This window comes from Enhydra lutris, unplaced genomic scaffold (assembly GCF_002288905.1).
Source record: "Enhydra lutris kenyoni isolate GAN:26980312 unplaced genomic scaffold, ASM228890v2 scaffoldscaffold2, whole genome shotgun sequence".
Taxonomy (NCBI): domain Eukaryota; kingdom Metazoa; phylum Chordata; class Mammalia; order Carnivora; family Mustelidae; genus Enhydra; species Enhydra lutris.
Window position 1 is genome coordinate 28,466,655 of NW_019154086.1, and position 15,972 is coordinate 28,482,626.

Here is a 15,972-nt window from a genome sequence, read left to right on the forward strand (position 1 = left end):
TTCTTGGTTAATTCCTAAGCATTTTATTCTTTTTGATGCTGCTGTAAATAGAGTTGTGTTCTTAATTTCCTTTTCTGATTGTTAATTGTTAAATATTTCCCTTATTATAGACAGATTGAGCATCTTTTCATACATTTAGAGGCTATTTTTATTTCTTTTTTTGGTGAAATTGTCTGTTCATATCTTATACTCATTTTTTTTTATTGTGTTGGTATTTGTCTTCTCAATTTTTACGAGCTCTTTATATATTACTACTATTATCTGTGGATAGGGGTTTGAGTTACACAGGTGTATGCATGTCAAAAATCAATAAATGCACACTTAAGTTTTGTGTATTCATTGCATTTAAATTTTATATCTGGGGGCGCCTGGGTGGCTCAGTGGGTTAAGCCGCTGCCTTTGGCTCAGGTCATGATCTCAGAGTCCTGGGATTGAGCCCCACATCGGGCTCTCTGCTCTCTAGGGGAGCCTGCTTCCTCCTCTCTCTCTGCCTGCCTCTCTGCCTGCTTGTGATCTCTCTGTCAAATAAATAAATAAAATCTTTAAAAAAAAAAATTTTATATCTGAAGACACCTGTAAACAAATATTTAACTCTGATTAATGATAAACATGAAGAAGTACTTAAAAAGCAGTATAATGTTTACAGTTTACTTCGAAACACATCAAAAATGAGTGCATATATAGGTGTTCCCCGCATAATTTTTCAAATTTGCTATGTTTGACAATGTTCATAATGAAATACTGAGGAAAAATAGTAGCCCTTTAATCATATACAACACAAATATTTTCTCCAAGTTGTCAATTTTTTTTACTTTTCTTAAAAGTTTTTTCTCATGAAAAATGTTTTTAAAATTGTTTATAGATACATTTGTGAATCTTTTATTGCTCAATTTTGAGTCACATTATGCAGAATTTTCCTTCTCTCTCTTTTTTAAAAATATTATTTATTTATTTATTTGACAGACAGAGATCACAAGTAGGCAGAGAGGCAGGTGGAAGCATGCTCTCTGCTGAGCAGAGAGCCCAATGTAGGGCTCGATGAGGAGCTCGATCCCAGCACCCTGGGATCATGACCTGAGCTGAAGGCAGAGGCTTTAACCCACTGAGCCACCCAGGCACCCCTAGAATTTTCCTTCTCTTAAAAAGCAATTCATCCATTACTTTTTTCTAGTACTTGCATTATTTCTTCTGTGTGTGTGTCTATCTCAGCCAAAACATTATTTTTTTAAGAAATAAATCATTGTGGATCCAGTGAAGCACCCTGGGTACCCTGGTCTCTGTCTCTTTATCCCATCCGCATAAGTAATCACTGAGCAGATTTTGGCATTTATCACTTTTGTGCTTTGGTTATATATGTTTACCATACATGTATATTGACAAACAATATATAGCTATGGCTTTCACATCTATAAAATATATTCATAAATAGCACCTTTCTAGAACTTGCTTTCTTTGATCAATATTATATTTTTGAAATCTATCCAAGAACAGAAATATAGTTCTAATCCATCCATTTTTACTGTTACATAAAATTCTTTTTTTTTTAAGATTTTATTTATTTATTTGACAGAGAGAGAGAGAGATCACAAGTAGGCAGAGAAGGAGGAAGCAGGCTCCCCACGGAGCAGAGAGCCTGACGCGAGGCTCGATCCCGGGACCCTGGGATCATGACCTGAGCTGAAGGCAGAGGCTTAACCCACTCAGGCACCCAGGTGCCCCATACATAAAATTCTTCTTAAGAAAATACTGCATTTATTTATCAGCCTCCCATTTGTTTATTTTCAGTTTGTTTCAAATTCCTCTCAGTATAAGACAGCTGTCATAAACATTCTTGCAGATGTCTTCTTGGTCACATGTGCAAGAGTTTCTCAAGGGAAGACACCTGAGTGCAGTTGCTGGTTTACAGGACAGGTACATCTTCAATCTTGCTAGAGAGGTGGTACAACTTGCTAGAGAAGTGATACACAATACCTTCACCAGCAGTGATGATATACTGACAACACGGTATTACTAGACTTTAAAATTTCTGGGGGGTATGGAAGTATATCTCATTGTGGCTTTAATTTGCATTTCCTTGGTTCCTATGAAAATGTGCATCTTTTCAAACACTTATTGACCATGCAGATTTCCTCTTCATATCTTTTGTTAGTTTTTCTCCTGGTCTTGCAGGGCAGTCTTCATGGTCATGGGATTTCATGCACTTAGAAGTGTGCTTTGTTTAATGCTCTGCTGTTGCTATCCTGAATTTCTTAATAATTTAACAAGGGTCCCTGCATTTTCATTTCGCACTGGGCTCCACAAATTATATAGCTGGTCCGGAGGTTGAGCCATGTTTGAAATGAGTTTTGAAGGATGAAAAGGGATTTGTATAGATTTGCACTGTTCAACATGGTGGCCACTTAGCTACATGTGGCTACTTAAAATTAAGTAAAATTTAAAAATGCAATTCTTCAGTCTCATTAACTACATTTCAAGTGCTCAATAGGTACAAGTGATTAGTGCCCACAGTATTAAAAAACAGACAGCATGTTTATCTTTACAGAAAGTTCTACTGGACATTGCAGATCTAGATTCTTCTGCTTGTGGTGTGGCCCACCCACTAGCAGTATCCTATCACCAATCAGTCTGTTAAAGTGCAGAATTTCATACTCCATCCAGGGACTTACTGAATCAGAATCTGCTTGTAACAAGACGCCAATGCCCCCCACCCACACCCCTGCCGATTCTCACGCATATTCAAGTTTGAGAAATACTACTACAGAAAGCATGGACCTTGGGTGAGGTAGGTAGGTGAGTTTCCAGGGTGGAGGGATTCAGAGAGTGAAACTACATTCTGAGGGTACAGCGGGTGCAAAGACAAGTGCATGAAAATGTACCCACTGTAGGAACCAGAACAGGAGAAACTTGTAGGCTGAGAGAGATTGTGAAGAGCTTTATAGCCCTTTGGATTATGCCCTGCAGGGAACCACTGACCAATTTAAAACAAGAGTGCTTGAAAAGGTTTGGGTTTGAGGAGGACTGCTCAATGTGAAAGACCAGACAGGCAACCCAGAAGTCAGGGGAGCAGATAGAGAGCTCGGACATAAACCCAGGTGTGAAATAAAGCTTTCTAGGGAGCAGGTGATGGATCAGAAGGGCCGTGGTCTCAGAGAGAGAGAGAGAATCCACAGGATCTTGGTGACTGATTGGACCTGTGGAGTTAAGGGAGAAAAAGAAAGAACTGAAGGTCAAATTTGGGTGACTGATAAATGGGGCTGCTTTTAACCAAATCAGGTATCTGGAGAATAAAAAGATTTTATGAGGTTGACTTGGACATGTTAAATTTTAGGTATTCTGGGACATCTGTCCACTGGTTTCCTCACCTGCCAAATGAAGACAGTGATAGCATCCATCGCACGGGACTGATGCATTAACAATCAGCTGATACAGTATATGTGAATACACTTTGTTAATGCTCAAGTCATAAGACATGTCATCTAGTATCAGCCCTGCATGTACCCACAGTCTGATGGAAGGACACAGAGGAGAGACTGAAATACTGCCTGCCTTTGCACAAAAGCAGCACCATCCATCTAGTTCAGTAAGACAGAAGACACTGGAGGAAAATGCTGAAGAGAATGAAAAATGTGGATAGTCAAGTAAGAAATATAAGATAACAAATCATCAATTAGAAAGCCACCCCAGCTGCTTTTAAACATAATAAATTGTCAAAGCTTTCCATCAAATAGAAGAAGACAGAGTTACAATGAGATTTGGGAGAAAACATATATTAAGAAATTCAACCGAGCAATTAGTAGCAGCATTTACTGTAGATTAGAAACCCTCTCTGGAATCACTTCTGCCTTGGAACATACCCAGCATATATTACAAATTGTTGTTACATTTCGATTTTCATCTGCATATAAATTTAAAGTTAAAATGTAGTAAGTCTTTAAAGGTGATTGCTAGCTCAAACTTATCATTAAGCAGACTGCTTCCTAACTCTTGACTATGTGTTTGGAAAACGTCTAGGAAGTTTAACCATCTGATTGGTTAGACAGGATCTGGGTATGAAATATAATTCTTTGATGCATGCTATTCTTCTAGAATGTATAGGTAGTACTGGGATTCTTAAATTTGTTTTTCTTTTGTGAAGTAAGCAAATAATCAGACTTTAAGCTTCATAAAACTATTCAGTTAAGTTCAATACATATCTGTGGAAGATATATCATAGTGGGCAGGTGGGAGGGTATAATCACTTCTCCCAGGCAGTGGATAATCTCAAGGCAGGGGCACTTCTAAACAAGTACTGAGGAAAGTGAGTCAGTGCGCACAGAATCAGAAACAGGATGGTAAGTATAATGGCATCATAAAGTGTGAGGGATTCTTTCCATCTAATCAAATCTCTCAATCTTCCTGCTAGCTTACAGGAAACGCAGGAGTAAAGGATAGAGGAAGACAATAAGCTCCCATCAGAGATCATAAATTTGAAGTTTTATGACTCAATCTGAAACGATCCGAATAAGGCTCTCAGAGCCAGGCTAATGTCAAGGTCCTCATCCACCCTTGATCTTCCTTGGTGGGGCACACAGTGGAAATCTGCCATTTAGTTCAGCTAGCTGCCACCACAGTATCTGCAGCAACTCCCATAGAGAGTGAGACACTATTTGCCTAGCCCTTGAATGCATGGTGGCCTCTGGATTTCCTCTGATCCACAGAATGTGACATAGGTGACCTTGTTGATTCCCCAGGCTATGCTTTAACAAGTCTGACTCCCTCCACCTGCATGGATGCTGCCCACACACGGACAATGTAGCCTGTGAAGGATGATGGGCCACATCCTCCTACAAGAGAATCCTCCTGGAAGAAGGAGGACTCCTTCTTCCTTCAGGAGAAGACTTGTGGCCCTCCGTGGATAGCATCACCGACAGCCAGACATGTGAGACTACTTTGGACCTTCAGCTCAGCTGACTCTCCAGTTCAGCATTTGGAAAACAATGGGGCAAATCTGACCCTCAGCCTGTTTTATGTTAGGCCCTTGAGCTAAGAACACCTTTTGCTTTTCAAAGGTTTATAAAAAAAAATGAAATAAATAGGTAATAGAATAATAGGTAACACAGACAAAGCCTAAAATATGCATTATCTGGCCCTTTATAGAAAATTTTGCTGATCCCTGCTACAGCTGAATATAACTATGTAAGCCCAAACAAAACCAACCAACTCTCAGAATCATGAGAAATATCAAAGGTGTATTTTTTTTAAAGATTTTATTATTTATTTGACAGACATAGATCACAAGTAGCAGACAGGCAGGCAGAGAGAGAGAGAAGAGGAAGCAGGCTCCCTGCTGAGCAGAGAGCCCAATGCAGGACTCAATCCCAGGACACTGGGATCATGACCTGAGCCGAAGGCAGAGGCTTTAACCCACTGAGCCACCCAGGGCACCCCTCAAACATGTATTTTTAATACGTGGGAAAGTTCATTCTACTGCAGTGGATAACTGAATCACAAGCTGCTAAATGCTACACAATGAACAAAGAAACTGCCTCAAAGGAAATAATCTCTTAAAGGTTTTGGACCTTTTCTTCTCACTTGTTTAATTTAGGTGGATTTCTTATCCCAATCTGGCTGCCTACGGCTCTGTTTCGCATTCTAGGAGGATTCTGGCAGCTACAAGCACACATACATACTAGTTACTCATGGGACTTCAAAACATTTTTAAAACAAGTATTGGAGGGCTCCTGGCTGGCTCAGTGAGCAGAGCCTGTGACTCTTGATCTAGGGGTTATGAGTTCGAGCCCCTCACTGGGTATAGAGATTACTTAAAAATAAATAAATAAATAAATAAAAACACGTATTAAACTGTAACTTTTCTAAAATAAAAACACAAAATTTGTAAGATATATTATCAATGTCCTACAGCATCCTTCCAGATACAGAGGTCTTTTCCTCCCCTAGATTAACCTATCTGCAATGGAGCCTGCCTAGTTCTGTTATCAACGGACTTCCTTTACTTAGTGAGGTAAACTGTTAGCCAAGGTGGGGTGAAGAATGGCTGTGACAAAGGATTAGCTAGCAGTAATCACTTTACCCTTTGCAAAGGGCACAGCCACCCACCAGGGCTGTAACCAGGAAAAGAATCACAACAATGATTTAGATCTGAATATTCATTTAACCTGAATTTCCACTACTACTATCTAAATGCAGTTTCCTTGTACACTCATTTTATTTATTTTTTTGTTTTGTTTTTTTTAAGATTTTATTTATTTATTTGACAGACAGCGATTACAAGTAGAGAGGCAGGCAGGGCGGGGGAAGCAGGCTCACTGCTGAGCAGAGAGCCCGATGCAGGGCTCCATCCTGGGACCCTGAAATCATGACCTGAGCTGAAGGCAGAGGCTTTAACCCACTAAGCCACCCAGGCGCCCCTGTACACCAATTTTAACTCCTATATTCACCTATATTATTTTCAAAGAACCTTCAAATTATTACAAATGATTTTTAAATGCATGTTTCACTCCTCTATCCTTTCCCTTTTGCAGACAAAGGGAAGCAGCAGTATGATAAGGAAGCAGTAGCAGGTGAACCAAGGAATCTGTAAACAAAAAGAAATGGTGGGCCTTATTTACAGCCGATGCAAATGTGTGGGTCACAATTGGGGATGGGCAGTTATGACTAGGCTTGAAGTCAATAGATGACCCAGACCCACTAGATTTTGAACAAAGGACTAATATGATCAATAGTACACATCTAAATTTGCATTTGGCATAGAGCAGTGTGGTAGCTCCCTTCCAAATATTTCCCTCCTCTCCCACAGTGGGCCTCATCTCCTGGTGATCATGCCCTTGTCTGATCTCCTCCATTTGAATCCTGAATAGTTTGACACTTGCTTTTGACCAATAGAGTGTGACAAAAATGATGCTACATCACTTACAAGGCTCACTTCTGCTTAGCAGCTTCTGGTCTTAGGGCTTTCAGTATGCGGACTCTGATGAAATTCAGATCAACTGTTAGGGGCAAGAGCAGATGATAATTAGCCGATGCAAATGAAAATTCACTGATACAACCCAGTGACTCAGACCAGCTTACTAAAAATTGTCCTCTTTTGAGAAGTGGGGATATGGGCTGTTTAGAACTCTCCATTTGTGCACTAGATGATGCCCTTTGAGAGTTCTCTTGTGGAAGTTGAGGCGGCCATTGTTATATAGAGTAAACTTGGCATAACTCTTGCCCAGCACAGCTTATAAGCTTAAAACGGATGAGCTCACATCCATAGATATTTATATGAGCCAGAGACCAGAAGACCACAGCATTACATACTCCTGATTAGTTTCTGCTATTAGAACAGAGCTGGTAGTATACATCAGGTATGCCCAGGTAAACATAGGACACTCCTGGATCTTACAAAATCATCTTAAAACATGCATCACAAGACTTGTAGAAAACCCCACTGCTTTTACAGAATTAACCACAAGAACTCTAAAGTGGCCCAAACTCTGAAGAGACCAGAGTTTTGCTGTTCTTTGAATAAAGCTAGAATTTAATTCACTGAAGCATCTATTACAAGGTGACCTGCAGTAGGAGGTACCAGAATGAGCCAGATGATTACCCTACCCACTCAGGTAAATGGATTTTTAACCTGTGTTCTCCTCACAGGAATCTAAGATATTCTCTTACAAGGAATTCCAAAATCTCCATTGTCTAGATTATCTATTAACCACAAAAGGGAAAGTAGACTTTATAATGGACTATATGGAGAAATCCGGAGGACAATTCAGATTTCAGTTATTAATAATGGGGCAACCTAATATTATATATTTAAAGGTTAATATTATGTGTTTAATATTTAATACTATGTTCTTCTGGATGGGAAACAATATGAAGAGCACCTCTTAAAGTCCGAAAGATTCTTGACATCTAACCAAACCTCTTGATCTTTATTCTACTTTACAGTAAATGGGGAAGCTAGAGAAGAGGTTGAATGATATCAGGAGGAATAAAAGGTCAAACAAATGGAGCTGAAACCTCTGCCCATAACTGTCCTAGACTCTCCAAAAAGTTACTGCCATGAAAACAAAAATGTTGGGGGAGGTTGTTCTGCATTAAAAGAGAGAAGCATAACAAATGCAATGCAGGAATCTTCATTGGACTATCCTTCCACAAAACCAATATATAAAACATCTTTTGACAATCAGAGAAATTTGCGTTATGTGCTAGATATCAGGTTAAATTATCATATTACTAAGTTTCTTAGATGCGATTTTCTTTTTTTTTTAAAGAGATTTTCATTTTTTTAAATAAGATTTTATTTATTTATTTGGCAGACAAAGATCACAAGTAGGCAGAGAGGGGGGGGGGGGGGGGGGTTGGCAGCAGGCTCCCCGCTGAGCAGAGAGCACGATGCGGGGCTCGATCCCAGGACCCAGAGATTGTGACCTGAGCCAAAGGCAGAGGCTTAACCCACTGAGACAACCAGGGTGCCCTTTAGATGGGATTTTCTTATGTGGTTGCACAGAAGGATGTCTGTCTTTATTCTTAGGAAACGCAGGCTGAAATATTTAGGAGACATGAAAAGCAATTATGGCAAATGTTAACACTTATTCAACCCTGGAGTTAAGTACTTGGGTGCTCCCTGAACTATTCTTTCAACTTTCCACGTGGTGATGCTGGAACCAAGCTGTTGACAGTCCCAAAGCCAAGCGGCCTCAATGGGAACTGTTTTCATATGGCACTATGCCAGCGCTGCAGAGAGAAGAGTTAACATTATTTCTGGATTAATTCAACCACCTCCACCCAAAGACCTGCACGACCAGAAGAACCCATACAGCAACACCCAGCTCGCACGCCTAAAAGCCTCACCGCTTCTTCCAGTTAGTGACGACTGTGAGTAGGACAGACTCTCTGAATTCTCCAGACCAAAGAAGAGGTTCGAGATGAATTCCCGAAAGCAAGCAACTTCCTGGGACCCCTGTTCTTACACCAAACCACTGTAACCTGACGTTTCCACCCCCTCCTTCACTCTCCATCGATTCTAAGAAGAACGCACATTTCTTCTGAGATAAGGAACTTCCCGAAGTTTCTTCTGTCCTTAGCAGCTCTTGCACACTCTAACAAGTAAATCCCTCCAGAACTGCCTCGAGGCCGAGCACTTACGCCGCTAGTAAACAAGGCAAAATCCTTGCCGGAGGTCCGTCACTAAGTTGCCCAACCTCGGCCCGCTGCAAATGGAAAACGCCTACCGTCCTCGGAACGCAAGGTGATGGCGAGGAGCAACAGGGCGCGCCCAGAAGAGTGCGCACGGCTGCGGGCGGAGCAGGGCAGCGCTCGCCGGGGGGCCCGCGCCTGCGTGCGAGCGAGCAAGGGGCTCCGGGCCTCCGCGCGTGGTCTGCGCGCGCCCGGCCGTGCGTGCGGCTGCGGGAGGCTGCGTGTGCGCGCGGGGCGGCAGAGTCGGCCGCCCGCCAGCGGGTGTCGGTGCAGGCTTCGTGCGGTGCGCGGGAGGTGAGTGTGAGGCGGGGTCGCTGGGGGCGATCCGAAAGCCTTGGAGACTCCAGGCTGGGTGGCGGGCTTGGTCCTGGGACTCGCTTCTCCCGGACGGCACTGCGGAGGCGGCGAAGCCTGGGAGCGTTCAGGGCGGTGCCGCCCACTCCGGCCCTTTCCCAGAGCGCCGCCGAGGTGGCGCCGGAGCAGCCGCGCCCAGGGGCTCCGGCCTCTGCGACAAACAGCTGCCGGATCCCGGTGAGCCGGGAAGAAGGAGCCCGGCGGGGCCCTGACGACATTGAGGGCGCAGGGACGCGTGGCGGGCCCTGGCCGCGGCTGCAAGGAACACACTGTCCTGCCGGCTCTGCCTTAGGGCGCAGCCCCCGGATCCCCGTCGCCCTAGGCCGCTCCGGCGACAAACTCAGGGAGCAGCCCGGGGCGCGTTGGCCGGGGCTGCGGGGGAGAGGAAGGGGACGGTGTCTCAGTTTTGTGGATTTCCCAGCAGGCCCGAGGCGAACGCATTCCCTAGGCGTTGGGGAAGGGCCTGGGAGTAGGATTGTGGGAGGATTCGTCTTCATCGGGAGGGGTTGTAAGGAATATGGACCCAAGGAGGAGAATGGGCGGATTGGGCAGAGAAAAAAGGAAACCCCAAGGAGCTAGGGCTATCCAGAGGCGATCTTAACGCATACAGGCATTTTAAAAGAAATCTGAAAGGTGCAATGGAGCCTCACTTTTCCAAGCAATGAGGAATGATGCCAGTAGTAAGCAACGCCTTGTATTCCGTATTTCCTTCTCTTCCACTCCTCCCTGTTGGATTAGGAGGGAGAGTTGCAAGGCAGAGATGGGTTTTTTATCCTCTGTAATTTGCACATAGTACCAGTGTTTAGGACGGGCTGCCTTGTCAGGAAAAGCTGGTACCAAGGAACAGATTACCAAACCGTATCTTTTTTTCTGTTGTCAGAAGAAAGGAAGATTTGAGTTTGCAGTCTTCAGCTGAGAATAAGTTTGTGTTTTAGCTTTCCCCAGGTGTCTTAGAGGGATGGAGGGAGCTGATTTTGTGCTCTCAGAATGTGTTGATGCCTGATGAAAGCACATCTGAACTTGTATCAGTCTAAAGAAGGGAGCTGTTTATTAAGAGATAAGAGTCTAAAACATTTTTTTCTTCTAGACTAGAAGGTTCATTCGAATGAATGGTCATTGGGTAATTCTAGCCATGAAAATAAAGCCTGTTACCAAAACAGTGGCCAAATTATAATTCCAGAGTGGATGCATGAGGTGATTTGAGAGCAAGAAGGAAGAAGAGAGGACCAAAGCTTTTCCAAAAATGAAGAGAATGCTGATGTATGATACTTTGCTCCTGTAGCAGCTTGCTAGATATAGAACATTGATTTTAGATGTCATATTGCTCGATGGTGTTGAGTTATGACTTAGATGTATTCTTTTTCTGTTCTTTTGCTCAGTAGTTCACAGCAAATCTTTTAATTAAGCATGGAATATAGAAAACAGCAGAAAAACGTCTTCTAGTGCTTCAGTCTCATCTGAAATTCTATAGGTAAGTTCATCTTATTTTAATTTAGAAATCATCCTACTGGTTAAAACTGACTGTGAGTCTCCTTTACAAGATTTTAAGGATCATTTACACAGCTACAAGTTCTGTTGTATATTCTAGTATATCTTTTTTCCTTGGAGGATTTGAGGAGTTGTAAGAGTTAATCTTTACTAAACCCTCTTGGATGATACAGGTATTTCTAAAAATTGGGTTATTATTAAATTATGTGGTAACTCAGGAAAAGTTAACTATGTGAACTTAATTTGGTGGCCATATTCAACTTAAACTCCACTCTCTTTATTCCTAAGAAAATACTCCAGTGGATACTGTTTCCTCTGTTCTTATCCCTTGAAATGATTTGCCTTCTCTCTCTGCCCAGTCTGGAGTTCTGTTCTTTACACCATTGGGTGATCCAGGTAGAATCCCATTAAGCGCCTTTATCCCATTCACAACAATATAACGTCGAGGCCAAATACACTTTCTTCTTGCAGCTCTAACAGTTACCATTGCTCCTCCGTGCTTACTATGTGGTAACCACACTGTACAACTTCCCGAACAAGGTCAAATGTGGTGGGTCAAATAGCATGCTCTTAAATGGCTTTGCACATCAGATGCATTCAAAAGTTGCAGTTCATTTGACAGAATGTCTTTTGCAAATATCTCTTTTGGGACTGTGAACAATGGTTTTATTTCAGTAAAAAATTGCCTATTATTAATATTGATTTGCTTTTGGTACCAGAGCTCTTGGTGCATTGTGAATTATATGTGAGGAGAAGGTGAAGGTATGTGCAGGAAGAATAGTAGTTTGTAGGAGGCTTGTCTAGATGAGGGAAGTTGAAGCCACAGAACATCCCCAGGGTGAGGCCCTGAGACACTGCAGGATGGAAGATTTGGCCAGGAAGATGACTTGTAACCCCTGCAACTCTGAGAAATCAGGAAGTAAAGCCAGAAAGCTAGGGTAGAGTATGAATTTTTCATTCTATGTGTTTCTGACCCTGAATTAGGAAGCCAGGCCTTTTGTTGTCCCTTTAGAGCATCCATAGCCTAGGGTAATACTCATCATCCCTGTCTGCCCTTCGGGAACCATTTTATGTGGGAACATGTTACCACTACTAGGATCTGCTCTTCAGTGATAAGGAAACACAGAGAAGAAAGAGCTTAGGAAATTGAGATTTTCTTTTCTTTTCCTTTCCAATTTTTTTTTTTTTTTTTTTTTTTTTTTAATTAAGCTCCATGCCCAGTATAGGGCTTGAACTCACAACTCTGAGATCAAGAGTCACATGCTCTACTGACTGAACCAGCCAGGCACCCCAGGAAATTGAGCTTTTCTTGATGTTCTAAGATATGCCATTTCATGGGGCTAGAACAACACTTGCAGACCAGCAACCTGTTTAGTGAATAAAGTTTTTTGGAGCACAGCCACACCTATTTGTTTAATATTGTCTACGGCTCCATTTTTGCTACAAAGGCAGAATCAAGTGGCTGGGATAGAGACTGTATGGCCCGTAAAGGAATTGTTTGGTATCTGCCCTTTTATTTAAAAAAAAATTTTTTTGCCACTCCTGGGATAGAGCACAGAATTCTGCTGAATCCCAAGCTGTGTGTTTCAAACAGGCTTTTTAAAGTTAGCATAAAGAAGCAGTGTATTTGGCTCCTATTTTGGTAACAGACTTTGTTTTCAAGGATGGGGATACCCCCTAAGAGAAAAAACTCTTACCAACTCTTCTCTCTTAATTAAATAGTTCTTTTCTCTAAACTGATAATAGGTTCTGTAATTTTTGTTTTTATCAAGCATCTGCACGTTCTGAAAGTGCAAAGATGGCTCCCGGCCACAGACCCTGAGCACGCATTTAGAGACAGTTGAGCTGGGAGGTCTCCCTCCCATCTTCTCCAGGTGGGCTTTACCCATAATGTTCAGTCTGAACCTTGAGGAGTCCTCAGCCTTCCTCCATGCTCTGCATGGTATCAACAACTCAAGGGCAAGGCAGGGATCTTTTTCCCCATTGCAGTCCCAGCCGCTAACACAGGCCTAGCCTGTGTTAGAAATGAAGAAATGAATGAAATACACTTAGATAACTGAGGGAAAGGTAGTTGGTGACTTAGCTGACAGACAAGGTTTCGATGACAAAGATACATAATATTCCTAGCCTAGGGCAACAGTGAGAAGAAATATTAACTAGAGCAGCTTCCGCTGTCCTTTTCCTCCAATGAGTAAAGCTGTTTATAACAAAACAGAGACAGGAAGCCCAGCTTTCAAGTCAGCTTTCCTGCTGTTCTGCCTGACTTGTATGATCTTTGCTCTGCTCCAGTTTTCCTAGCTTCTCTCCAGACCCGGTCATCTTGTTGCCTCTTCCCTTGAACACATGGCTGTTCTGTCATGTGGCTCTTTCAGATTGCTCACATCTGAGTGCAGAGGTACATCCACTTTTGCTCTATTTGGGTGTTTTGGTCAGTACCATATTCTCACAGTCCAGCATGAGCCCAAGAAGTGTATGTTCAACATGACCAACACACTGGCCATGAGGGATCAACCAGTTTTGAAACCAGCGAGGTGCCATCGTTGGGCTCACTTGTCCACTTCCTTCAGAAAGACCATTCAGTGCCCTGTCCTCTTCAGAGAAACTTGATTCTTGTGAATGATCTAAGGCTCCCTTGATCTTCAGGTGGAGGAACCTTTTGAATATGGAGATGAGTCAGTCAGACAAGTACTCTGAATCTCTGCAGGCTCCTGACAGGTCACTGCTTTTGTGTCTGAGTGTTTGCTAATGTTTACTGAAGGTCAGTAATTTATTCAGGGTTATTTGGGATATAAACTCATTAACATTATTCTTCTCAGCAGTTCCTCCTTTTCTGAAACGTGTACTTGAAAGGAACACTCGTTGGATATTGTCTGGATGAGAATTCGAAAGAGCATGATCTGCTTGGAAATTGAAGAGCGTTTGCGCAAAGGATTCCCCTCCTCCCCCCACCCCCCCCTTTTAAATTTCTGGGTTAGCTTTGAAGCTCTTCATCCCTGAGGAAGATCAGAAGTGCTACACTATGTGGAAGAAAGCATGAAGATGCCAGGCCAGTGAGATTAACACAAATTAGGAAAGATGCCTAGTGGTGCCATGGTTGGGGACCCCACTCAGGATGAGGACTGCGGGATTCCCAGCCTCGCTTGCTGGTTGTGAGAGCCTGACTCTTGATCAGGTCTCCACGTCTCAGTCCCCTCAACTGGAACAAAGATGCTGTGGTCGTAGTGCCTACCTCCTAGATTGTTTTAATCAACAAATAGTGGAAGTATGGGAAAGTATGGGAAGTACTTACTACAGTGCCAGGACCAAGCGGGGGCTTTTGCTAAACTTATGGAGAGAGGGGAATGTGAAGAAATTGGATAAAGTAGAAAGCAAGTTGGTTTTTTTTTTTTTTTAAGATTTTATTAATTTATTTGACAGAGACACAGCAAGAGAGGGAATACAAACAGGAAGAGTGGGAGAGGGAGAAGCAGGCCCCCCGCTGAACAGAGAACCTGATGTGGGGCTCGATCCCAGGACCCTGAGATCATGACCTGAGCCAAAGGTAGAGGCTCAACCCACTGAGCCACCCAGGCACCCCGTTTTTTGTTTTTTTTTTTTAACATTAACTTTGTTTGTCCTGACAGAGTAAAGCATATTTTGTTTTTGTTTTTTTTTTTTTAAGATTTTATTTATTTATTTGACAGATAGAGATCACAAGTAGGCAGAGAGGCAGGCAGAGAGAGAAGGGCGGGGGAAGCATGCTCCCCGCTGAGCAGAGAGTCCGATGCGGGGCTCGATCCCAGGACCCTGAGATCATGACCTGAGCCGAAGGCAGAGGCTTTAACCCACTGAGCCACCCAGGTGCCCCAGCATATTTCGTTTTTAAGTGTTATTAAATTCGGCAAGTATAGCGGTTGCAGTTCATCCATTCAGTCAATAAAATTTGATTCTCTATTATATGTCCAGCTGTGCTTCAAAGTCAGAGGGAGGAATGAGGGGTGTGATAGAAAGTATGGGTGGGGATTAACTTGGGATAAGTGGTCAGGGAAGGAGTCTCCTAAGTGACATTTTGCTGGGATCTGAAGCAGGAGAAGGAGCCAGCCTTTTCAGAAGCTTTATCAAATATGCCCAGTCCTTAAAATAGATTGATGCCACTTGAATATTTCACGCCTCAGTTTGAAAAGGTTAATGTATTTTGTAGTTCTCCGCCAGTTGCCAGAAATACCTATTATAGGGCTTTTGAGAGTTCAAATCATTCCCAGTTATGGGAGGATCACGGGGCAGGAGGAAGATCATGGGAGAGGGGAGCTTGTGTGGAAGAGGAACCGAAAAAGTCCGCAGTTGGCACGTGAACCTCTGTTAGTAGTTCCTATGAGCTTATATGTTCAGGGTAGCAAAACGTTAGGAACTTTAAGATGCTAGAAGAAACATCATCTTTGGATTCTAAAAGGAAGCTTTTTTTTAAAGATTTTATTTATTTGTTTGACAGAGAGAGACACAGCAAGAGAGGGAACGGAAGCAGAGGGAGTGGGAGAGGGAGAAGCAGGCTTCCTGCCGAGCAGGGAGCCCTATGTGGGGCTTGATCCCTGGACCCTGGGATCAGGACCTGAGCCGAAGGCAGACGCTTAATGACTGAGCCACCCAGGCGCCCCTAAAAAGAAGCTTATTGGGGTGCCTGGCTGGCTCAGTTGGTAGGTAAAGCACATGACTCTTGATCTGAGGGTCACAAGTTCAAACCCTACGTTGGGTGGGGAACCTACAGTGGGAAAAAAAAAAGAAAGCTTACTGATTTGGAGAGAGAATGTGGATAAACTAGTATTTATTTGCATGTCTACATGTGCTGTAGACCATATGGTGACCTATAAGAGACATGTCTACATGTGCTGTAGACCATATGGTGACCTATAAGAGACATGTCTATATGTGCTGTAGACCATATGGTGACCTATAAGAGACATTGGGAGCTAG

General features: G+C 42.9%; 1 protein-coding gene across 1 annotated transcript in view; it reads left to right on the forward strand.

Moving 5' to 3' along the window:
* Positions 1-9,452: 9,452 nt before the first annotated feature.
* Positions 9,453-15,972, forward strand: part of LOC111149669 (beta-1,3-N-acetylgalactosaminyltransferase 1 (globoside blood group)) — a 24,446-nt gene continuing 17,926 nt past the window's right edge. Inside the window, exons 1-2 of the mRNA XM_022506881.1 lie at positions 9,453-9,477; positions 10,917-11,008. The gene's annotated coding sequence lies outside the window, so the exon portion shown is untranslated. The remainder of the gene's footprint in view (positions 9,478-10,916; positions 11,009-15,972) is intronic.